Consider the following 26950-nt stretch of genomic DNA (forward strand, 5'->3'; position numbering starts at 1 on the left):
TAGAGATTAAAAAATGGCAGATTATATCATATTTTTGATCTAAATCTTAGAAATAAACATCAAAGAAAGCTATAAATGTCCAATATTACTTCTGTAAGTCAGAGAAATAGAACAAAAATGATTACATTATGTATGATATTATATTGCAGATTTTAAAAATGCTAAAAAACCTCAAGAGATTTTTGATTCGCTTCTTGTGAACATAAACATCAACAATGCAGAGGCGTCTCTGATATTAGTAAAGTAAGTAAGCATATATATATATATATACTAATAGTTATAGTGGTAACTAAGTATGTGATGGAACATAGATAATGGTAAATAATGAAGGTAAATACTGGTTTCCTTTCCGACAAATACATTTATCACAAATAATTGAAGCACCCATAGACTGAAATGGAAAAAAATACATCATTGATACATTTTATTTTGGATATTGAAACATATATATAATGTCCATGGGGAAATGTTATTTCAAAGGAGGAGAAATGTTAGAAAAAGAGGTCATAATCTTAAACAATGGGATCAGAGACCGAAATAAACTGAGACACATATAATGTAATGAAAAGCTTCCAAGCATAAGTTTTAGAAGTTAGTACAGTGGGGGAATTTAACCAACCATAGGGTAGGAACATAGCTATTCTGAAGAGGCTATGACCCATTGTACAGCACTACGAAATCTGATGCCGCTATATAACACAAACAAAAAAAATAATAATAATAATAATGACTGATTACAGTCTACCATTGGATTGCTGTTCAATCACTTGTGATTTATTGGATCAAACCAAAAATTGATTGGGGATTTGTTGAGTTGATATGTGCAATGCCCAGTGTTAAGGAGATGTAAATGTTCATTTTCATCGCCCCCGCCCCCAGTTGTTAAGTAACTTTAACAGAACGTTTTTTTCCAGGACCAATAATGACACAAAACAACAAATATTGTCACATAAGCACAAATTTGATATTAGCTTGCCAACATCAAGAGAAAAATATGTGACTACAATTTCACTAATACTATGTATCTAATTAGGGCCGTAACTTCTATGCAGTAAGAGGGGGGTCTTCCCCAGGTCCCGCAAGACGGAGGATGCACTTGGGCCACTGAGAATCAATGTCCCTGGGCCACCTTCCACTTCCAGAAGTGGCCCTGACCCAGGCGCCAAGATCTTTAGCTAGCCCTGTAACCAATAACATATTGGGGTTAGGGTTTTCAATACCATCTGATTCCAAGCTGATGTATTGGCATTTAAGCAGTTAAATAGACCAACTCTAGCTATACAAAGTGTGTTTATATATATATATATATACTGTATATATTTGTACCTTCTTTTTACAGTCTAGAGTTAAAGCGATTTCTAATCCAGGCCCGTAGTGTGGCCGTTCACACAAATGATGATGGGTCTGACACAATAAAGTTATTCTTTAATGGATTGATTGAAGCTAAACTTACGTAAGTATATTAACTTTTTCCATAAATAGATTTTACCAGATATCCTTAATCTTTGACAGAACAAATAGTGTGCTGCACTATTCATCTTTGTTAAAGCAGATCTGTCAAATCGACATTTGCAGTTCCATACATTAAACAAACCTATGGAAAGCTGCAATGGCAGCAGTTTCCCTTTAGGATGATAAGACACAACTTAATGTGTATTAAACCTGCTTCTTAAGCCTTATAATATAGGATAAGTCCATTGTACATTATAAGTTCATGATGTTTTTGCCTTATTATCAATAAAAAACGAAAAAACATAATTGTATATCTTGCGTGATGCAAGTCTTGATTTTCGGAAACAATGTCTAATGCTTACATGTCTTTTCAGGGATACAAGCGGGATGCTCCCAGTGCCTATAGCAGATGTATCAGGAAACTTGGTACTTACTATCACCATAATTATTAAGGCTGAAATTGTAGGTTACATTGGCACAGAAATTGATGGAAAAGGAAGTCTTGATGGAAAAGGAAGTCTTGATGGAAAAGGAAGTCGTACTGCCAAACTGGCTGGTTTAACTAAGTGAGTATTGGAATATTTGTTAAAAAAAAACTAACCGGGTAACTGCTATACAGTTTGTTTGGCTTTCAAAATGTGTAACTAAAAACTAAATATGATTGTGGACATTGTAGAGGTATGAAGCCACCAGTAGTCACAGTGGTAAGCCCTAAACCCAGTATACTGGAAGGGCCCGGTGATGGCTGATACAATGGGGAGGAGAAACAATGAAGTCCTAACTGTTCTAAAGTTCAAAGGGTCTTTGGACGAGTCCTTATTGCCACTATATTGAGGATGCAGGGTTTTTGGAAGTTAGCTTCACGTATCATGCAATTCACTCTAATGTCCGGTTGAACTTTATTCCATTCATGTTACTAATCACAATTTATATTCTCTTTCAGAATAACTCTGGCAGGGCAATGCACTCTTTATGCAGAGCTCACAAAAAACCTTCTTGACAAGGTATGATATTAAAATCAACACTTGAACAACTCTACAATCTCATCTAAGGTTTTGCCTAATAGCGTAATGGTGTCTTAACAAAAAATAGTAATAGAACCACAGCACTCATTATACAAAAGGTAACAGCATACAGGACGGAGTGTTTAGCAATTGCTGTTGACAGCACTAGGGACCTGTGGTTCAAAGTATAGCCATATAGCTAATTGTATTGTTAATCACCTTTTCATTTCTACTCCATATGCATTCACTGCACATCATATGACTTCCAGTCCTCAAGTATCATAAGTCAATGGTTTTATATAGCGACAGGATTCTTCACCTTTAAATAATCCCATATGGAATTTAAACGTCACAAACAAAATGCGTTTTGTTGTTTTAATTCAAAGAAGTAACAGAAAGCAATGAAATCATACAGCTAATATAATAACTAAAATTGTATGTCAAAATGTGAATATTTGTGCTAAATATGTTGAATTAAAATATATGTCCATATTTCCTTATAGTGGTCTACTCGATGTGGTGAGTGGGTGGCTTCTATAAACCAAGATCCCGATTTTCCACATGGTAAGCACACTTCTTCCAGCCATACATACAAGTACGACGGCTTACAAAGAACTGCACATTTTGCAAACACTGTTGTGTTTGATCCCCACGTTGCAAACACAGGACAGTGGGACAAACATGACTTGCTTTGAAGATTATATCTGTTCGTTGAAACTAATTTGTTTTTTGCTCTTTGCAGATGCTTGCTACACGGGCCCACTGGTGTGCTCATAATCCTATTTCCTCCACAATCCCAGATGATTAAAAAGGGAACGATGGCAGTAGAATAAATATTCTAGTGTTTCCCTAACATTTGTTAATGTGATGTCAAAGTTTTTGTAATAGAGGCTACACATTTTCAATAAATCATACATTGCATCATTTTTTGGCTTCTAATGATAACTTTATCGTACATTTGAAGATGTTTGTATTTATGCAAATTTTTACAATGGGCACTTAAGGACATTTTTGGAAGGAGAGGCCAAGTCATGTTCAAATTTACCCATGTTCCCTTATGTGCATCTTGTAATGGGAACAAGGGATCTTCTGGGATGTTCCTGGCCATCCTTGTCATGGTCGTCATGCTTTGAGCCAGCTACAGATGGGTAGCTGCCATGGTCCTCGGAACAAGGTCCTACTCTGGAAGGGAACCTCAAAATGAACTGTGATCACACGGCACAGAATCAGATGCAAAAACAACTAATGTTTATTGTGGGTAAACACAGGATTTTAAAGGACAAAAGACAAAAGTTAAGGGTAAACAGACAAGACACGAAACGGTTTGGTTATAGTTAGAACAATGAGACAGTGAAGGTGACGAGTGAGTGTCCCTTCAAAGTGGCCAATAGATTCAAACTTGGACATGTGGGGCCAATCGGGAAGATGCTGATTGTTCTAATGAGGTGGTATGCAGGTGGTCTCATAGGCACCAAGGGGCTCATTGACATGTGGGACAAGGCCATAACTCTACTAATTATACAAGTACATGGCAACTTACACAGTGCCATCATAGTCTAGGGTAGGCGTGTTGAATGGCAGACATGAAGGATCACAAACAGGCATGAATTTACTGTAAGTGAATCCATGCGTTAAGTGATTTAATTGAATTAAACCTTTTTAATTGAGCATTGCAAAGCTTCCATGTAACGACTGAAACTTTGACGCACATGTGCAGATGTTGAATGTATGGCATCTTCACTACATGACCACGAACACCTTAACTCTATAATTATGAGGGGGGACCCAGTGCCCTCCACATACTTTCGGTCAAATTACCTGAAATCATTTCCATAAATAAATTATACCTTCCATAAACAAAAGGTGCGATCCAGTCCTTATCATACTCTAATCCAGTGATAGCAAACCTTTTTGAGCCCAAGTGCCCAAACTGCAAACCAAAACAACTTATTTTTTTCAAAGTGCCAACACTGCAATTAAACCTGAATGTTTGAGAGCGGGGGGGCGTGGCTTCAGTGTTCTCTGGGGAGGGTTCTCCCCAGAGAACTGTGGGAGATGTAGTCCGCGGGAGCCGACGCCGTGACTACAGTGTATGACTGTAGTCACGGCCAGGGCCGGACTGCGATTGAAAAGCAGCCCTGGAAACATTTGGAGAGCAGCCCCATATAGTTTATCTCGCGATTGAGCTCTTATACCCACACGCACCCCTTATACATACCCGAGTCACACTATTTGCCGTACAAATAACTATAAAACATTCTTTTTATCATATTATTTGTATTAAAATACCAGAAAGCAAAACTGTTAAAAGGCCCTAATAAATGAAATATATTACACATAATGGAATCAAAACATTTACTACTGCAAACATTTTTAGATTGAGACATTTTTTGTTTTTGTTTTTATTTCCTTTTATTTGCCAACCTGCCCCCCCCAGTTATGCACATCTGCCCCAGACTTGCCACTCTGCCTGCTTTTAACCCCCTATATGCCCCTCTGCCTCCATAAATGCCTTAAAAGGCATATCACGCGAGTCGCTGTTGCCCAGAACCTGATGCAATCTTTCCCTTCCTCTAATAGGGTTACCAACAGCCCCTTCTACCCCCTTTGTATTTTCTTTTGCACAGAGCCCCATGTCAAGGAGCTTTCAATTACTTAAGTTAATAGAACCTGATTAAGTTAGTAGAATCTGGTGTCTTTTCGTATTGCAGGGTACATCCAGAAAACAAACACAGATCAATTCTGGTGGAGTGCCAGACATCTGCCCCAGCAGTAGCGTACCTAGCAGGGGGCGGGGGGGCGGTCCGCACCGATGCGTGCTGACACCGCCGGCCGGAGCTACTTTAATTCTTTTTTTTTTTTTAAATTGAATATGCCGGGTCGGCTTGCCATATAAAGTAAAATAAAAAAAGTATTAAAGTAGCTCCGGCCGGCGGCGTCAGCACGCATCGGCCGTTTCGATTAAATTTCCATTAATCTGATGGCCGCATAGTGATGGGAGCAACATGAGGGGTGAAAGGTCCGTGCGAGGGGGCGGGGCTTTCACCCCTCGCGCTGCTCCCATCAGTAGGCGGCCATCGCACACGGCCGCTGAGTGCTGATGCCGCCTGCCGGCGCTGCTTTAATACTTTTGTAAAAAAAGAATTGAAGTAGCGCCGGACGTTCAGATTAGATTTCGGGCAGCCGCCCGGCCTACGAATCTGCCGGCCCACTGGGAAATTTCCCGGTATCCCAGTCCGGCCCTGGTCACGGCGTGCCTACAGAGACGGCTCGGCGTGCCAATAGCAGCACGCGTACCACGCGTTCGCCATCACTGCTCTAATCATTAAATCCACCAACCTGACTTTGCATACATTTTCTTTAAAAAAAAACCACTAATAAAATATTATACCCTGCTTCCGATATATATTAATATTAACCCCTGCTGCGGATATATATTAATATTAGCCCCTGCTGCGGATATATACTTATATTATACCCTTCTGCCGATATACATAAAAATTATGCCCTGCTGCCGATATATATTAATATTTGACCCTGCTGCCAATATTTTTTGATGATAGCCCCTGCAGCCAATATATATTAATATTAGACCCTGCTGCCAATATGAATATAAATACTAGACCCTGCTGCCAATAAATATTAATATTAGCCCCTGCTGCCAATATATGTTAATATTAGCCCCTGCTGCCAATATATATATATAAAAATTAGCCCCTGCTTCCGATATATATATTAATATTAGCCCCTACAGCCAATATATATTAATATTAGACCCTGCTGCCAATATATATAAATATTAAACCCTGTTGCCAATATATAAATATTAGACCCTGCTGCCAATATACAAATAAATATTAGCCCCTGCTGCCAAAACATATATATATATTTGCCCCTGCTGCCAATATATATAAATATTAGAACCTGTTGCCAATATATTTTATAGTGAAAAAATTGGACCCTACCCAAGCATTTCCTTGGGCCCCGCTCAACGCTCCCTCCGCTACCACACCAAAAAATATATTTGCCACACTGACTGCAGATCAGGGGAAGACAGTGAGAGTCAGTCCTTCTGACTGCACCGTGACATTGAGAGGTCCTCTCCTCTGTAATCATCCCCAGAGTCCCTTTGTCCCCTCATTCACTAAACCATACCGCTCTTTTACTTAGTTCAGGTATAGCTCAAATAAACAACACATGGAAACAGCACATGCAACTTAATAAGACAAAAAAACATGTATTTGCAGGTATATATATAAATATTATATGGAAACATAGCATTGCAGGTATAAACCAACAGAACACACAAACCCAGCATTGTAGGTATAGATCAACTGGAAATCACATGTAAACTCAGCACTGACGGTATAGATTAAATAAACAACACATGGAAATAGCACTCCAGGTATTGATCAACTGAATAACATACAAATCCTATATTTGGAGGTAAACATAAATAATGTATGGTAACATAGCAGATACAGATCAACAGAATCACACCCAGCTTTGCAGGTATAGATCAATTGGAAATTACATATAAACTCTGCATTAAAGGTATAGATAAAACCCCCTAAATTACAGGCATAGATCACAGGTCGCACACCCCAATGCCAACCCTGGCGTCCACATTGCCCACATAAAACCTGACCAGCACCCAAATTACACATACATAGGACGTGCCATCTTTGTCACCAAACAGCCCAGCATGAGTCAACATTGTACCCAAACAGCTGAGCGTACGTCATCTTTGTCCCATAAACACCCTGTGCCATCTTTGTCCACAGTGCTTAAAACACCCTGCTTATACATCTGTGCTTTTTTGACAAATCAATAATACACCTATGAATCACAAACACTTTTACAGTCACTCACTATTTCACTTTCATTCACACAATCATTTATTCTTTCACACAAATTATTTACACATATTCATTAATGCATCCACACATTAATCCATTCATTCTCTCTCTCATTCTGACTCTTTATTTCAATATTCTTGCCACCCTCCCTATCTACCCCTTCTCCTTTCCTCCCTACCCTAGCTACCCCCACTCCCTCCCTACCCTATCTACCTCCGCCTCACTTTCTACCCTCTCCCCTTTACCTTGTAGAAGTCCAGCGGTGGGATTGCGAGGCCTCTGTCTCCCTGGTCCGCGACCAAGGCAGAGGCCTCATGGAAAAGAGAGTGCCCGAACGGTTGCCGTTTCAATTGGGGGGCACACTGGGGGCACAGCATGATGTAGGGGGGCCATGGCCCCCTCTGACCCCCCCCTGCCGACGCCACTCGATATACTTACCCCCTGAGTGGCTAGTGACACTTAACCTCTGCAACTTTTGTAATGGACGTTATGGATACAGGACAACTTAATGTATTTATAGTAATGCATGCATTTCTTGTACAAGTGCAACTATAATGTTTCCTTATGGAAAGGTTTGGACAAAAGGAGATGGATGCTAATATACATATAAATATGATTTTATAATAAATGAACTGTAATACATTTCTCAAGTGCAATACATTTCTCAAAAAAACATTAATGCTTCTAGTATAATAATATATATAATTAATGTGTTTTTGCTGATAATACAAAGATCAACATGGTTGATGTTCCTGGAGGGATAACTCTAATGACAAATGATTAACGTAAACTGGAAAAATGGTCAGAGCTCTGTCACATGATGTTAATTGGGGAAAAGTTCAAGGTAATGCACCTGGGGCATACAAACCCAAGGGCAGAGCATTGAATATTTTATATTGTCCTAACCTCCACATCTGAGGAAAAGATTTTGGGGTAATTATTTCCACACCTGGGAACTTTTTGCACTCTGGCTACCCAAAGCCCCCCTTGCAGGACGCAGGAAGCAAATCCACTTTGGGCTGATGTGCGGGAGGTCAAGTCGACGTTGGTGGCCGTCCGGCTGATGCAGATTGGCGGTCCCACTGACATTGTGGTCTATTTAAGGGGGAAGTGGGCAGATCTAAGTTGGTTCTCGGGATTCTCAGATTTTTGATCCCTTGTGGGCAAGCACCCGTGGGCAGCTTGCCTGTCCTTCCCAGAGCTTAACTGGCTCTAGACCCATAATGCAGAGTGATCTGTTACTAAGCTATGATTTAATAGCTTTTACTGTTCCAGGGACCTTATTTAACATGGGTTCAGAATAAATAGCGTTTGTTATCGCTATAGAAAATAGAGCTTATAACAGCATTAGTTCTTTATAAGAAGACTATTATTCTCAAATATATTACGTGTCCTGCCCCGGTCAGCAATAAGATGGCTCTACAATGAAGGCCACCAGATCAAAGCCAATTGATTGGACAATAAGAAGGCTGCTATGATCTCCAATTTATGAATGTGGATGCTGTATCTCAAACCCTATGTAGCTTAATGGAGAAAATACTCTGAAAACATGCTGCCCTGGTGAATACTAGGGTTAAATTGGGAGATCATTATAAATAAGTACAATTTTCACTACCAAAGCTTTGCCTTTCTTACATTAGCAAAACAAATAAATGTAACAATGTAATTGACAGTGCTTTGGTCTTTTGGTGATGGCCAGCAGTGTGAGAAGAAGTGGAAAGCACGCCTCACACTAAGCCATGTTCTGTGTCTAAGCGTTGAAATAAACACTTATTGTTAGTTCTTCAGGAGTTAGCTCTCACTTGCTGTCAGAATGTTTATTCAGCCTTGGTGTAGCTTAACGCAACCTGCTTATTTAAATAAGTTTAGTGGGTTTGACCTTGAATAGCCTACAAAAATCCTGTATAGCGTCTTGAGCTAATGGCACAATGAATCTGAATCTGGCAATTCTTTATTGACTTTCACTGAACATGAACTGAGCTGACGAAAAATATCAGTATCATGATAAGATGATACTGAATTATTTTTAGATTTGGATTGAATTTCCATTGAGCAACGACCAATATATTCAGTTAGTAAACAGAAATGGGTACCCACAGGCAGAATAAGAGGTCAGTTGCTCACAACAGAAATTTTGTTCCAAAATAATGCAGGCATTCCTCGTAAGGAGCTTCAAGAAGCTCATTTCAGCCATTCTACACTGGTAGATTATCTGTGAGGATGTCAACCATAAAATACAGGCCAAGGGAACCTTTGTGTTTTGACCATAGAGGAACCAATACTAATGTCACATGACATCTGGGTTAGCATATAACTAATCCATCAGCTACCAAAAGGATAATGCTTCCAGATCTTGTTGGATGATGTTGTTGGGCGTTTGTGTATGAGCAGAGATGGCCAGCAAATTACCGGCACAGAAGACATAACCTAGACATACCCCACATTCAGTGGTTTGCCTGGGGAGGGTACTACTTTTAATCTGGACTGGAGTTACAAGTTGATTATCCTAACCAATTGAGATGTGACAGAGCCCCATGCCATGCTTTACATTGTAATTGGACTCTCAAACTCAAGGGACAGTCTGATAACCTGTTGACTTGGTAGCAAGACCCAAGTGGCCCTCTAGATATCATGTAGACACTACCTACTCCTCTGTGTTACATGCTAGCAAGAGAGTATTCTTAAATCATTATGTCAAAGGTGATGTTCCATTCATACATCACTTTTCATCATATGAGATGAAGCACTGGAACTTTTAAGAGAACCTTTTTCATGCACATGACAATTAAGCATTACCTCGAAAAATCTGAAATAAGCAAAATATTACATGATTCATAAATAATTTCAGGGAAGAACATTCATTAGAACTTGGAATGATATTTCTAATGTCAACATTAGTAGTTACAGAAGTGCTAAATTCAGCATATTACATGGACCTTTAAGAAACCTCTGCTTGGCACTGGAAACACTGGGACATCTGTGTTTACCATATCCAAAATCATGCGCATATCTCCATCACTGACCTAGATTTATCCTGTTTCAATTGTTTCCTCAAACATTTTTTAAGATTTTTCTCCGATTGTTTTGTGAATTCAGGGCATTGTGAGAAAAAGAAACTTAACTTGGCAATAGGTTTTATTTGAACGTGTCAAATACCACCTTTGTAACTTCGATGAGTTACACCCCATGGATAATCCTTATACTATTTGCTCTATCTTTCAGAAACGTTGTGGATACCAGGTATAAAAACCGCTGTTTCAAAACCAGTGCGCAGCCACGAACCAGAGGAACGAACCTTTTTAAACACATAAGAAATCCAGGTGAGAAAATAAAAATATCATATTTTACCTACAGTAATAGCAATTAAAGATGAACGGGTGCTAGGAGCAAATATGCAAGAACTATCCAAACACTGTGTCTCTAAGAGGTCTTCAAAGAGGTTATAATTATTTATCACATCGGAAACCTAGTCAACTAAACGAGACCTTAGAAGCGTTACAAGAGTAGGTATACTGATCCTTTAAACCAGGTTCCCTCTAGTTATTGTGGAGGCGTAGGAGCAACTTTTGCCTCTGATCCTTGAAAAAGAGGATGAAGCAAGTAATAGTTTAGGACAGACAAGCATTTGGAACACTCACAAAATAACACTACAATGGTAGCTGGTTGGTTTCCTTTTCTTTTGTTTTCTTAGACAGTTACATATTTGCAGGGGCGTAATATGCTTGTACGTTATTCTATAGTGTATATTTTGGGATGTAATGCATGGTTGATACATGGTTGATATTTAAATGTACAAAAAGTAATATAAATTCTGAGAGAAAAGGATGAATGGATACCGGGAGATGCACAATGCTGCATATTAACATAATAAAATATTTTAGAAAATGTACTTTCTTGAAAGAATAATTGGCTTTAAGGGAGTTTGTACATGTGACATTTTTGAGTCAATAGGAAAATGGTGGTTACGATATTCTGAATTAAGTTAACTGCACACTGCACGACCATTAAACTCTGTCTAATTATCTCGAAACCCTTAGACTGGTGTAAAAATCTAGATACTAATATTGAGAGTTCCCAGGTAGGCAAATGATGTCAGTCTAGATGTTCTTAATGGAGTACTTTTATCTACAGCATCATGAAAGATGAGAAGAACCTGGTTTTAATGTTCAAAACAGATTAAATTTATATAATCTCCTAAGTAGTGTTCTAGACATTGTTTTGTTATTCATTTTTTCTTTTTAATTTAAGCTGAAGACATGATGAAGTTGCTATGTATGGCTATGATCTTGTTCTTATGGGTTTCTCCAATGGGGACAACTCCTTGCAAAACTGTATTGAGAATCAAGCATCAAGCGATGGAGTATGGTAAGTAACACCATTACATTTACCTTGGCATAACCAAGACATTTGACTTAAATATCTCTTGTGGTTCTTTGTGCTTCACTTTGGAAAGCCTGTCAAACTCAGAGAAGACATATACAAAAAGCTTTTGGCATTATTCCAATTCCTGAACTATCCCAGAAAACAGAAGGTGGGCGTGGAGGAGGACTACTTGGGAAGATAATCGGTAATGGAGGACTCCTTGGAGCTGGTAGAAAAGTTCTTGGAAATATAGTCAGTCTTGTAGGGTACGTATTCAAGGAATTTCCAAGCGTTTGGATAAAGGAAGTCATTTTATATTGAACTTATCCAAAATATCCACAGAAATACCCCCCCGCACACACAAACACCATTGACTTATAATGAATACCAAGTTTAATATATTTATTTTACTCTAGGATAAAAATACTGGACGTCAAACTTCCAGAATTAAATGTGAAACTTGTACCAAGAGTCGGAGTTCAAGTGTCAATAGACACTAACCTACATATCAAAGGAAAGCTGTAAGTATCTGTGATCAATCAATATACTGCAGGTGAAGTTAATTCGGCACTTGGTATGAAGCTTTAAGATAAGTAATCATACATCATCTAAGAAACGCAAGTCTTATCTGAGATTTGTCTTAAAAGATGTAACTTATCTAACTTCTCCCATATACCGTTATACCAATGTTGGCTCCAAGCTGCTGCATATCTCTGGAATGATGGCGCCATCATTCCAGAGATATGCAGGGGATGTATAATGTGTAATTGCGAGGGAATGAGTAATTCTGTTTGTTTCAGAAACTGTTCTTTCCAATCATTTAATGTCACGTTGTAGGCACGCAACATTGTTTATTGTGTTTTTTATATCATGAATGATACAACTTTTTTTGTTTTCTTAAGTGCAATAATTGGTGGAATTGAATTAAGAGTAGGAGCTGGAGTCCTTGCAGATGTCAAGGTCTCAAAGACATCCAAAGGATTCCCTATTCTAGCTGTTACTGCATGCAAGTCGTTGCTTGGAGATATAGACATCACAGTTGGAGGCTTTGGGTAATAATTCAAATATCAATCAAGTACACACTTTTTTATGTTTGTTTTTATATTTATTATATTTAATACAAACTCTTGAAATATTAATAGCATTATTGTACCATGCTTAATACACATGCTTATCATCTATGAGTTAAGCAATGGCAAAGATATCTATTCCTTTTTTTTTTTTTTTTTTTTTTTTTTTACTTATTCTGTTATTTTTATACTGTTTTGTTGTTGCTTAAGTTCTGACATAGAAAAGGGATACTTTGGATCCGCAGAATGCCACTAATTATAGTCTATTTTTTTAATGCGTGTTAGGTATAATAGGACTAGGTATAATGTGAAAATACAGTTATTTTGCTTAATACCACACTGTCCATCTGACCTTTTTTTTTCTAGAATTCTGACAAAGGAAAACAGTGGTTGAATTGTAGCAAATTGTCTTAAAGAATAGTGGCTTTAGACAAAGCTGATAAAAGAATAATGAAAGACCATCATCATCATCTCTGTAGGGCTCTGTGGATTCTAAACATGTAGCCCGCTAGATGTTTTAGATGCTTTACAATTCAATCATTTAAGGGGTTAATTTACCCATAAATAGATGATCAAGCTATATAATAGCAAAATCAAGCTCCATAATGACAGACAGCAAAAGACAAAAAAAAGATATTTGCATAATTATCAAAACTTGTATCGAATTATTCACAAAGAGCAATGATTTCTCAATTCTTTTCTGAATTTCAGCTTACTTCGTCCAATAGTGAATGCAATTCAAGGACATATCCACACCATTCTTAGTGACAGGGTAAGTTTTAACAGAAGCTGGTAAGTTAAGAAATTTGCTGGAATCATCCATTAGCTGAAAAAAATATTTAAGGGGAGTCTTGTGTTTTCATGAGCCCTTTTTATAGATTTACCCAAACAAGATTTCAGTGAGTAGGCTCTTACCAAATCTATTTTTGTGATATAGTATATATGGCTGCATTTAAAATCACTTTATAAAAACACAGTTGCGTTTTCAACCAAAACTTCACTGATCCTTATTTCAGTAAATAAAATGCAGTGTAAATTCAGTGTAAAATGCAGCTAGTTCTTTTGTTCATGCGACCCAGTCATGACGTATCAGTCTGCAGTACACATGTGCATTCGTATTCGGGCGAAGATGAAAACAAACATGAAGGGTTTGTACACAAAGTCACGGCGACCAATAGAGTCGCTCTTATGGACCTTTAATGCCTGTTCCCTCCCCAGGCAAAGTTTCGGTGTCAGGCCTTAAAAGTCCATACGAGCGACTTTATTGGTCGCCAGCAGGGGGCTCGTCTGATGCACTTCATTGGTTGATGGCAGAGGAGACCCCGGCCGGCGACCAATAGAGTCGCTCATACAGGCTTTTAAAATGTTGGCACTGCATACCGCGTTAATCCCATATTAACCCCCTTCTCAAAAATAATTTAAAAAAATGAACACAAAGAATGTACACAAATATTCGCCTGAACCGAACACAGGAATGGGCGAATATTCATAGAATACGAAGATTTTTTTCCCCACGAAGAAGAACACAAAGAGTTGGTCGGCACCCAAATCTAGCCTACAGTCCACGCATTTTCATAGCCATACACAGCCAATGAGAGCACCTTTACATGCTCCTAAAGCAGCTTTTCCTAGCAATTGTGTTCATTGTTCAAATACAACTCGACAAGTTCAACACATCCAATAAATGGAAGGGTAGGGAACAATCAGAAACACGTGTCAGGCCACATGAGTCCACAAATACTAACGTTTATTTGTATGAGGAATCAAGTCGAATTAAACAAATGGCATTTTTCTTGAAACAAACTTAGAAAAAGATTATCAGTTACAATTCTGAGCTCTGTAGGGTAAGACGTGATGGGGTTCTGTCCTTTTTTTAATCCCAGTAAACCAAAGAACTAAATCACCATGTTTGTTCTTCTTATAGTAATGTGTATTCTTTGCCTATTAGCCTAACAATATATGATTTTTTTCCCTCTAGTTGTGTGTATCGGTTTCTAATGTTTTTCTAGGATTGAACGCAGACTTGGGTCTGATGGCAGGTGAGGGAATTTATTTTTATTTTCATTCAATGCTATTTATTTTAAATTATTATGTACTCAATGACAAATGATAAGTATGTTAATAAATCAATATAAATTTAAATGACGAATATTGTTTAATATTTTGACAGCACAAAAAAATATTTTAACCCCTTAGTGACAAAGCCCGTACATGTACATGCATTGTTTTCAATGGGTTTAGGGACCGCCCATTGTCCTTAAGGGGTTAATCTAGAGGTAACAGGGGAGTATTACGGGAGTGCAATTTGTATTTCAACAGTTTGTTTTTCTGCAAAGTAAAATATATATACTTATAATAAGTATTTTACGTGAGAATTTTATAATACACCACAATTTATGTTTTCTTTTTGTTACCTTAATTAAATATAACATAATTTATGCAAAAAAAGAAGCTTTAATATCATAATAGTGTTGTTTGAATACTAACTAGCGTTCCAATCTGTCACGTCTAGAAATTAGTCCCATTAGCGATGACCTTGCGTTGCAGTACAGTCTTCCCAGTCCTCCTGTTGTAACTGATGACTACATGGACATGGGCATGAATGTAAGTATATTTGCCGTCCACAAGAAAGAGACATTAAATTTATACTGATGTGCACAACAGTTTCCATTTTTGCCAGGACCATACTAAAGATATAAATTAATGGAAAAATGACAATATCAAAATTGGTAAGAATTAAAGAGATTTTGACATGGTCAATTAAAAGAACAATATAATATCCAGACAGGCTCACCAAAAAAAATGTTTATTAAAGGACTTTTTCTAAACTTTCAAATATTTGTTACGGCTTATTTGGACTATGCACTTTTACAACATTAATATAGAGGATATATTATGAGTAGCTTATTTGCACTAGGAAAGCGTTTCCTAAAGTTAATCTCTTTCCAATAAACGCATCCATTCAAGGTCTGCATCAGACTCCTTCAGGGGGAATCGTCCACAAACAGAGCAGATAACGAGAGATCAGGCATTATATGACCTATGGTTCTATCTTACAAAAGACCATTCTTCATGGTCTTCATGGTAAGAATACACTACCTGTGGAGGTGGTGACAACATAGACAGTAAAGCCTTTTAAATCTAAACAGGATTGCTTGTTACCATAAGTGTGTATTCCTCTTAATATAATGATTCAAAAGTTCTTCTGATCAAATTTGTAAATCAATATATTACCTTCATCGATGCAATTTAACATGTATTGAAAATGGTTTAACCAAACAGATTAATTATAATTATTGTTATTTTTCCATGGGAAGTTGTCTGGAACTGTACTGCAATAATAATAATAATAATAATGTATGTATATTGACCGCCACATTCTATTCTCAGGTTGAATATACCGTACACGATCAGGTTGTTGAGCTACCTACTGGGTCACATGAATTCACTCTGCCTCCAGGAGCAGGTTCTTCGGATTCTATGGTCAATATGGGATTTTCGCAGGACTTTTTTATTTCTCTGTTTACAGCCTTTCAGTCCTCAGGAGGGTTTAATATGAAAATCCCATCAAACTATGTAAGTGCAATAGCCTAATAACTTCACAATGTGCTCTTTCATTATTGTATATGGGGTTTGTATATCTAAACACAGAAATAACACATTTAGTGTTCTCACCATAAATTGGGTCTTTATTACTGAGATGTTTCTGGTATGGGTGAGATAACTCCTTTGATAATTACCTTTACTAACAAACCGATTCGGTTAGTTCTGAGAACATGTGCTAAAAGGGCTTTGAGAGAAAGACACTCTAAAAATACCAGTTGCTATGTAAATCGATCAACAACTATGTAGCAACTCACCAACTGTGGTCACCCAGTGACTCTGAGATGCAAGCGGAAACTCTAGATAAGGGTTGTTCAAAATTAGGGTCTGGACCCACTAATGAGTTGCAAGATGTCCATCATAGGGTAGTCTCAGGGCTCTCACCACAGTTGCTGTAATAAAGAATATACGAATGACAAATAAGAATCAAATTCCTCTCATTACAATCTCCCAAACATGTTTTAGGCATCACTATAATACTGGGTTCATCCCAGGGGCGGACTGGGCCGGGGGGGGCAATTGCCCCCCAGGCCGCCCTAAATCCAGGCCGGTGGGCCGGACGGACGAGCATTCAATGCGGCTGCGGCCGCAAAGTTAAAAACTAAGCGGCCGCAAAGTTAAAAACTAAGCGGCCGCGAGCAGGATTGAATGCGGCCGTCATGCGTACCTGGCGGGGGGGGGGGGGGGCGGTCCGCCCCGGCTGCCGCTCATCTGAAGGGTGCCACCATGCCGGCACGCCTTCTGAAATGATGCGCGCGGCTGTGCGCCGGGACTTGATGTCAAATCCCGGCGCACAACACTGAAGCCACGCCCACCGTCTTCAGTGCACCGGAAGGACAGGAAGAAGAAGAAGAAGTAGAAGAAGAGTAGGAGGAGGAAAAGTGAGAGTGAAAGAAGAAAAGGTAGGAGAGAGTGGATTAGTAAGTGTGTGAGAGTGATGGGTGTTATGCTGAATGTAAGTGTGTGAGAGTGATGGGTGTTATGCTGAATGTAAGTGTGTGAGAGTGATGGGTGTTATGCTGAATGTAAGTGTGTGAGAGTGATGGGTGTTATGCTGAATGTTTGTGAATGAGGGTTTCAGATAGCATGGATGTGTAAGTGTTGGGGGATAGCTTGGCATAGGGAGTCCGTAATCACATTCCTTTCATGTCCAGATTCCAGCATGTAGTGGCTGCCTAGGCATGATAGGAGTGTGATTGCTGTTATAAATTATTTTTTGGTCCAACTTCGGTGTGTTAACACTTTTATTGGACAGAATAATTCAATGACAGTATTAATATATATATATATATATATATATATATATATATATATATATAATTGCAAACAGCAATCACACTCCTATCATGCTAAGTCAACCAGCACATGCTAGAACCTGGGCATGATAGGATTGTGATTGTTGTTATATATATGTGTGTGTGTATATATATATATATATATATATATATATATATATATATATGTTAATATTGTTGTTGATTTTTTTGTCTAATTTTGGTGTTACTTTTAATAAAGTATTTTAAAGTTTTTTTTTTCAGTTTTGGCCAACTGAATTTTCATTTCGGTGCATCCCTACTATATACTATGCCAGTCACTAAAGTGGTAAGCCTACACCACATCAATGTTTGGCTTAGTATATAGTGATAGGGGTTGTCAGTGTCTGGCTCAATGTATAGGCACACATTGACGGTGGTACAGCATAATCCCTAAGTATATAATGATAACAGTTATGCTGTACCCCTGTCAATGTTTGCCTAACCATATAAACTATGCAGTTTTAAAGTGTGTATGTGTGGGGGGGTGCCACATACAGGGTCTGCCACAGGTGCCAAATACTCTAGGTACGCCCCTGCATCATGCGGCAGTCAGACCCAACGGCCATGCCTCAGCTCCTCTTCCCACGTCTTAAAAGGGGTGTAATGAAGAGCTGAGGCATGCGGTGTGTGCACGCCGGCCACTTTAATTTCATTAGGCGCTGGTGGAGTGACTGCCGCACGACGGCCACTTTCAATGTCGCTCGCAGCCGCTTTGATGGTGCAATGGGCCAGTTGACTAGACTTGCCCCCCAGGCCTTAGGCTGCCAGCCCTCCCCTGGTTCATCCTGTGGGTCAGAAGATACACAAAGGGGATTGTAGGTGTAAGTGGCATTACTGCCCTGTCCTGTGAACGCTGCCCTTTAAGAACTATACCCCTTGCTACCTACATTCAAACAGGCAACAGAGCTACATACTGTAGGTACAGCTGGACGTTGACCATTGTAAAGTATAACGTTATGCATTTGGGAAACCTGAGACTGTTGTGAGACCTATTGTCAACTGCAGGTGTGTTTTTACCTGCCTAAAATTACACCAGAAAATAGCCATGAAAACTATATACAGAAATTTACTAAATAATATTATTTTGTTCTTTTGCAGGCATCTATTTCAAGTCAGCTGAGTACTTCTGCTTTGGGATGCCACATACCTGAGGTTATTATTCTAGATTCAAGATATACATATTATTTTCAGTCTAGTTGCATATCCTTAAGAACTACAAATTTGGGGTGATAATCAGAATTGAACACAAGGGTTCTATATCACTTTACATGCATTGTCCCTTCATATAATGAAATATAAATTCAAGAATTTATGTACATTACATAAAGAAAGCACCTTTTACTTTATAAGAGGTTATAACACATATGCTTCTTTCTATCAATACACAAAAATATTTGATGTTTCTACTCTACACATCTTAAATTGTCTTTTGATTTAGTAGCCATAAAAATATATCTGGAGCACCTTCTACATTGCTCTTTTTCTTATCTCTTTGTGGCCATGGGTTCCTTCATGTAGTTATGGGATGGCAATAAACCTAGTGGAATTGGCTTGATGGGTCTCACAGGAGCTTGAGTTTTTACGAGACATAGTCTTTGTGTTCTAGGTTTAAGCTTCCCCGCAAAAATATTCCATGAATGTAACATTGTCCAATTTAAATGAACAGGGATTCCTCTGTAAACGAGGAGTTCTCAGTCTGTTCTTGTAACTGCAGGAACGGTATTGAAACGTTCTACTAAAATCTGAATAAACTTTACTTTATAAAAGAAAAGAAAATGTCTTGGACAAGATGAGACCAACACAATAAGTCCAAGGTTACATTTATAGTAGCAGTACCTATTTGCATTAGTATATTCTGGTCTAGGCCAACAAGGCAAAGTGCCATAGATATGGTCACCTGGTTATAAGGGACAGAACTGATCTCCCAACCTGCCCATTTGCAGTATGGAAGGACCGTAATGCATTACAAATAATGTTGCATCTGGTGCAGTGCGTCTTTCTAAGGTGGCTTCTGAGAGGACAGAGGCTGTGGAGGTAGTCGATGGCTTCAAAGCTAGAGCTCTGCTCTTGGTCAGGTCTAATACTAATATATACTTTTTGTCTTTTGTCTTATATATACGCAGATTAAGTCGAAATACCCTCAGTCTCTGCCAGTGAACCTGAACATCGTACTCAGCCAAACTCCCATTGTAACTTTTCAGTCTAATCAACTAATTGTTCAGATTTCTCCTTTGGTGGAGATGTTTGCGGTATCCTCCAGCTCACATAATCAACATCTGATGACAGTCAGTGTGGTGAGTATCATGGTTGATCTATGTGAGTAAAAGCCAGCTTTCACAGTTGTAAGGCTACTGCAGGTAGAGAACAATAATACAGTTCGGGAACTTCAGCTCCATGATGATTCTATGATCATGGAATTGTATGATGTAGTCTATATTCTCTGGTCTACCACAAGCAGGCCATCTCTTGGCCATAATTAGACTTTCCATGTAACTGAAGCGGACCTGCAATTTACTCTATTTTCTTGCTATTACAGGGTGCTAACTTGGTTGCTTTACTGAATGTAAAAGGAGGAAAACTGCAGATATCTGTTTCATTAAAAGGGTTTGTTGTTGCTTCTAACTTTTTAACTCATTCTTAATGTGTTGGTAATTGGTCAATATAATGAACATTTTTTCCCCATAGAGATCTAGACCTTGCTTTCGTCTCCGCATCATCTGGACAAAGTAAATGCAAGGTGAGCGCAGCAGATTTTTAGGTCATTCGTGATAATGATCTCTTATGTTCTTGACACATGCTCAGATTGTCAAGCTACTGGGGAGGAAACATCTAAGCTGCCTCTGTTAAATGACAAAGGGCTTATAATAGCCGGTCGTATAACGTACGATTCACAACTATACAAACCCCCACTATCAATGTGGCATGTAATAGTGATTTTATTAACCTCACTGAATTTAAGATGTGCATGGGTTTAAATCCATTTTTCATTTACTTTGTCCCACAGGCATCTTTGCTGTCTGGATACATGCGAAGGGTGTTTGAAAAAGCTTACTTGCTTCAGATCAACGGTAAGTAGTACTATGGAGAACAATCTTGCCCCCATAAGCCTGAGTTGGTCTGTCCATGTTGACTGGTTTTATTTCTCCTACAGAGGCACTGAGTATTGGCGTATCACTGCCATCTTTACCTAATGTACAATTAATTCATCAAGTTGTAGAAGTAAAGGAGGTAAGTAAACCTGGATCAATATAGAGAGTTATATATAATTGGTGTCATATGTCATTCTTCCAAGAGAAACTCATCTGAATTGGTTCTTGATAATGTATAGTTGATGAGATGACATTTTATCTCACCACTGCTTAACTAGGACTCACTGTTTAGTAACTCTGTCTCCAATTGTATTTTAATGCCTCTCACTCTCTTTATAGGATTATGCGGTCATGTCTTGTGATATTCAGTACATTAAATGAGTGATGTCAGTATCTGCTTATGGGAAAAGACCCAATAATTAAAGACAAAGTGCCAAGCAGAAGGTCGGATCATGGAAAATAACTTTTTAGTCCGATTGCTCTAAGTATAACATTAAACGTCTGTGCAATGAAACAAACTTTTTTTTTTGGTTTATTCTTCTGCTTAACTTCTTACTGTTTATTATTGTGAAACATGTTATACTCAATCAAATCATACTACCCTGCATAACTGAACAAGGATGAAGAAGTGGGCCATTCAACTGGTTGGTGGTGGTAGGCCCGAAGACTTTCTAGGATGGTAATGTCAGGGTCCCACACAGGGACACAATCTAAAACGTGTAGTCCAGTTGCGAGGAATGGACACACTTGCAAACTTGTATGCCACAAATCACACAAGCATTGTAAATAGGCACACAGCCAGGTCCAGCAGCATGATACAGAAGGATAACCAGAAGTGCATCAGACGATCGAGATTCATAGTCAGGTAAACAGGCAAGAAGTCAAATTCTCCATCAGGACGTAGCCCAAGGGTCACAGGCAAAGTATACCTGAGCAAGGAATCTAGGCTACAGAATTGCTGTTCCTACCTGACAAAATATCAGCAACTATTAAGCTGTTAAACAACAATAGTTTAAGCAACATTGTCATTTTATTTCCTTTAGCAAAAATACTCTTTCAACCAATAACACAGAAGAAAGTCTTCTGCTGCTATTAAAAAAATGTGTTCAAGAAAACATTTTGAAATAACATACGGAAATTAAAAAGAAAAATGGGAAAACGATAAATGACAAACATATATCTAAGGATATCTTTATGAAATGGTGGGGCAGAAACTATTAGAGGACTACAGAAAGAATTAAAAACAGACAGGAGTGATGACCTGCAAATAATAGAATAGCGAACGTAAGACTTGTTTATTTCTTCATTTTATTTTATGTGTTATATGGCTCTAGCTACATATTTGGATTTCTATGTAGTTACTGGATATCATGTAAACCACACCAAACAGATTCCTGGAGTATTTGTTTATTGTAAATTTTAGAGGAACCATCAGGTAAAACATGCCTGCCAATGACTTGCCCCATCCATCTATATCACACCTTTAATATCTACTTCACATGAATCTTATGGTCTGGTGCAGCATACATTGTTTATTACCCCAGGTAATATGCTACACTAATTGTTTTTCCTTTTGTAGTATAGGTTTATGAAAGGGTAAATTGATCCACAATATTATGTATCATATTTCCCTCACATTGACCGAACCAATGCGAATATCTCGTCATCGTAATAAAGACTGGGAAAAGAAGCATCACTGCGGCTTTGTCTCATGCGGAAATATGATTCTGGATATCTAACAGATAAAGATAAATCCTCACGCTCATGAAATGATTAACAAGACTTAATCCAGAAAATGAGATAAAAATGGGATAAGGATTATTTTATCAATAGATTCATTTAAAGGCCTTGCTGGGAAACCGGCTTAATGTAGAGTAAATTCAGAGATCACCTTAATAGAGTTTAATAAAATAATTATATTTATTAAAAGGACACTCCAGCCATCATGTGTACTTGGCCCATAGCTATTTGCCACGCGGGAAACGTGTTTGGCATGTCAGCTCCAGAGCTGGCTCAACACACGTAGGAGGTTTAATGACATTTTGTAATTAGTTTAAATTAATGGACTATTTTACGACAGAAAAGCTGCTGTATGTGGCAGACGGTTTGAGATCTAGCTTCCCATCTCATCTTTCCAAAAAGCAGTAATAACAGAACAGAGAAGAGTCCAGAGTTTGGCTTAGCTGGGTCTGGCAGGGCAAATGATTTCTTACACAGATTAACCCCTTAACGGCAATTGACGTGCCAGGTATGTTACGGAAAAACATGTAGTTCGTGACAATTGACATGCCTGGTACGTCTTGGGGTTAAGAATAAAACAAATATATATATAAATCATTTGAAAAATGTAAAATTGTTAAATACCGTAAATAAAAATGTAATAACATTTAACAATAATAATGACTCCAGTGATGTCACCATGAAATCATAAAGGGAACCATCTAGTTTCAAGATGTAAATAAAAACATAACAATTGAAATAAAAACTAATAAAAAATTGAAATCAGATATAAATAAAAAATATAAAAATAGGTTCCCAGCCACCTCTTTTTTGCTTACTGCACTTTTTTAAAGCTCTTGGGGTTAATTTTTACTTTATTTTTTTTTTTAGTATGATGCAGCGCAGGTTTAGTGCTGAGGAGGCTTATGACTTCTTGGCCTCAGGATCAGATTTTGGAATTGGTCAGTTCACAGATACATCTAGCGCTACATGCTGTTTCAGAGTCTAGTTGCCCTAGAGGACTCTGTTTTAAGACCCAAGAAAAGTGATTATTGACCGTCAACTATAATAAGAACAATGATAACATCCATGCTGCTTTAGTCATATAGCACTTAATAGGTCAACCCAAAACAATCAGTGGTTTTACTAATGAATATTGGAAAATTGCCATTGCATTTCAAATCATCTGAAAATGACCATCTTCCATTCACAAATAATATTGTTTGATGTTCTTATGAGGAGAGGATGAGTCAGGAACAAGGAAATGCATTATAATGGACTTATCCTTATACACTAATCCTTATTTAAAGCTTGGCTTGTACTATGAAAATATTTGCCCAGCAAACAGAGCTCTTGAAATGTGAGATACAAGTAATTTAAGAGCGCAGAATTAAAACCAGCTATTTGAACAGCTTCCTGGATTCAGTAGACTTGCTGTGTTGTATAAATACTTGTGAGCGCAAAGAATAAATACATAAAAGGTTGCTGTCCCGAAAGTCCTACGAATGGAGAAAAGAAAAAAAGATAGGTGGGCAGTAGAGATTTAGTGAAATTATCATTAGCTGGTATTTGAGCCAGTAAAGGATATTGGGTACTGCAGTTAAACATTTGTATAGATATCTGTTTGAAACTCTACATTATATCTTCTGCAGAGTTTGAATGTTGTAAATATTGTGCATAAAAGCATAAAGTTACGTTTTACCATTTTTCCTGGTCTCATAGTGGATATCCTTACAGTACAGTTTGAATTGAGAACATGTCCCAGTTTTGGTACCTGATGGTCTTCTTCACCCTTCCAGTGGCATGTCATACCCAGGATATTGGGCCAGTTCTTCAGCTGGATGGCTGCGCTTTACAAAATGGTAAGAACCACACTGCAAATGGACAGGTCATACCTATTCATTTAGCACTTTTGAATTTAGTTTACATAGGCCATTACCCCATGGTTTCTACAATACAGACCATTTAATGATTATTTAAGGCAACAAAAACATTCAGTGGTATCAGTACCCATTTTTGTTCTAGGTTTTTAAAGGCTATAATAATTGACTTGTGTTTGAAGTATTATTATTATTATGTCATCCATATTAGGTGGTTCAAGGTTACCAATTTTTAACGAGGTAGACATTTGAGACAGTACAAGGTAGACTACTCAGTTATCAGAATAGGTATAAAACATCAATTCATAGGTAGAAAACATGAAACCTAGAACTAGGTAGACTATTAATGGCCATAATGGAAGACATTGAAATGGGAAGTCTTGCCTGGTTTACCGCTACGCCAAACCTAACACACATGGAAGATAGAAGCAGCATTCTCCAACTTAGTGGCCCCAAGGACGCCAACAGCTTGCATTTCTTTCCCTATTTGTTTATTTAAATAGTTTCAATAAGTTTTAATATTAATGGACTGTGGTCATGGGCATAGGAATCCCTACAAATCTGGGGGGATAGCTTTTTTCCCCATCAGATACCCCCTTCTTTCTCTCCATCAGGTATCTTTTTTCCTCACTATATACTACCCCACTTTCTCCCCATCCCTTTTTTGCAGTAGAATAATATATAACTTGAAACACTGATACAAATAATGTATGTATAGATCAAATAAACAACACACGTATGTATAGATCAGCTGAATAAGACATACAAACCCTATATTTGCAGGTATAAATAATGTATTGAAACATAGCATAGCAGATATATATCAACACATTAACACACAAACCCAGCTTTGCATGTATAGATCAATTGAAAATCACATGTGAACTCAGGATTGAAGGTATAGATCAAATAAACAGAATCAGACATACAAATACTGCATTTGCAGGTATACAATAATAATGTATGGAAACATAGCATAGCAGGTATAGATCAACAGAATAACACACAAACCCAGCTTTGCAGGTATTGATCAACTGAAAACCACATGTAACCTCAGCACTGAAGGAATAGCTCAAATAAACAACACATGGAAACAGCACTGCAGGTATTAATCAACTGAATAAGACATACAAATCCTGTATTTGCAGGTTTACATAAATAATGTATGGAAACCTAGCATAAACAGCCTCGCCCTGTGCCATCTTGGTCCCCAAGGCTCAAACACCCTGCTTGTCTTTCCTTTCCCTATATCATATCCATGATACACATATCCATTAATGCATTTTCACAAATCATCCAAGCAATTTACCCACACATTAATTCACTAATTCTCTCATTCATTCACACAATAATTCATTATCTACCTCATTCACTATTCCCTTTCATCCCCTCTGGTGCGCAGCTTCACTGCTGAGTGTCAGATATGACTTCATATTCCGGAGCTCAGCATGAAGCGCCGGCACCGGGACAGAAGGTTCACGCTCCTACCACCGAGCTGAAAACTCTTTCATGAGCGACCACTCGGCACCCCTCTTTCCCCTCCGTCTGGGTGCCATACAGCGTTTTTATTGGGGGGGGCACAGCATGATGTGGGGGGGGCATGATCCCCCTGTCGACACCACACAGGGAACACACTTACATGCGCTACCTTAGTTTTAGGCTGGTTAGGGAGAGACAAGTGGTTGAATTTCTGTGTTTTTTTTATTTTGATTGAGACCAATTAAGGTTTAGTCAGGTCACTGACTCAAGCCCAATTTGTTCAAAGCAGATTAAGTCATGGAAAATATAATGTGTAACAATGTAAGAAACAATATAACAAATATGTTTTGAAGCTCTTTGTGTGGATTGTTTTTGTCTAATTTAAACCTCAAATGATGATTTACCTCATCATTTTTTCCAGTGGTGACAGAAATATTAACAAATAAAGAGACTTTGGATAAAATGGCAAAGCTACCTGGTGCAAAGAGCGTTCTTGGTAAAAAGGGTGCTAGTCCTCTCAAGGGCATCTCACAGTAAGTATGAATTATAATAATACATTTTCTCAATGTACTATTTATAATATTTATTACTTCGCTAAAAGGACCAAGGAAAACTTTTAGTAGGACTTCCAAGTTGTCTCCTAATTGAAGGGGTCACGTGACATCCCCTCATTTGTTTAATTTCTGAAGGAAAGCCTATTTGTGTTATAATTCTATAGAAATGAGGGACCTACAACATTGTGTATTTTGTTCGGTATTGCATCCTCCTACATGGGCTGCGTAGGTTTACTATGTTTGTGTTGGCTCCATATTAGTTTCACCGTGCCATTGTGGCCCAACATTTCGTCATGTTGCAGAAAAGAGACAGAAATAATGTCAGTGAAGTTATTTGATACAGATTGTGTAAAGTAGTGTCTGGGTCTGAAAAGGCAACCTTATTCCACAAGATAAATACTCAAGTGTGGTCTAAAGAACTTGCATTCTTCGTAAGTTAAACTAAAAGGGATGTGGATCTGTGAGTTAATAGCGGATTCCTCTGGCGTAATCCCTCCATGTTAGTGGTGAGGTGCACATTTCACACCAAACGTCTGGTTCTATATAACCTTAACCCAATATTG

At 38.1% G+C, this 26950-nt stretch overlaps 3 long non-coding RNA genes across 3 annotated transcripts; all 3 read left to right on the top strand.

Moving 5' to 3' along the window:
- Positions 1-2400: 2400 nt before the first annotated feature.
- LOC128471021 (uncharacterized) lies at positions 2401-3446 on the top strand. The gene is made up of 3 exons (XR_008346086.1): positions 2401-2456; positions 2960-3020; positions 3199-3446. It is a non-coding gene; the product is annotated as an uncharacterized LOC128471021 (long non-coding RNA).
- Positions 3447-11773: 8327 nt separating this feature from the next.
- On the top strand, positions 11774-12709 carry LOC128471360 (uncharacterized). Its single transcript, XR_008346105.1, has 3 exons — positions 11774-11943; positions 12094-12198; positions 12580-12709. It is a non-coding gene; the product is annotated as an uncharacterized LOC128471360 (long non-coding RNA).
- Positions 12710-20201: 7492 nt separating this feature from the next.
- LOC128472015 (uncharacterized) lies at positions 20202-21273 on the top strand. Its single transcript, XR_008346140.1, has 5 exons — positions 20202-20270; positions 20352-20403; positions 20671-20734; positions 20818-20894; positions 21095-21273. It is a non-coding gene; the product is annotated as an uncharacterized LOC128472015 (long non-coding RNA).
- Positions 21274-26950: the final 5677 nt, after the last annotated feature.

Source organism: Spea bombifrons, chromosome 13 (genome assembly GCF_027358695.1).
Source record: "Spea bombifrons isolate aSpeBom1 chromosome 13, aSpeBom1.2.pri, whole genome shotgun sequence".
In the NCBI taxonomy this organism is placed as follows: Eukaryota; Metazoa; Chordata; class Amphibia; order Anura; family Pelobatidae; genus Spea; species Spea bombifrons.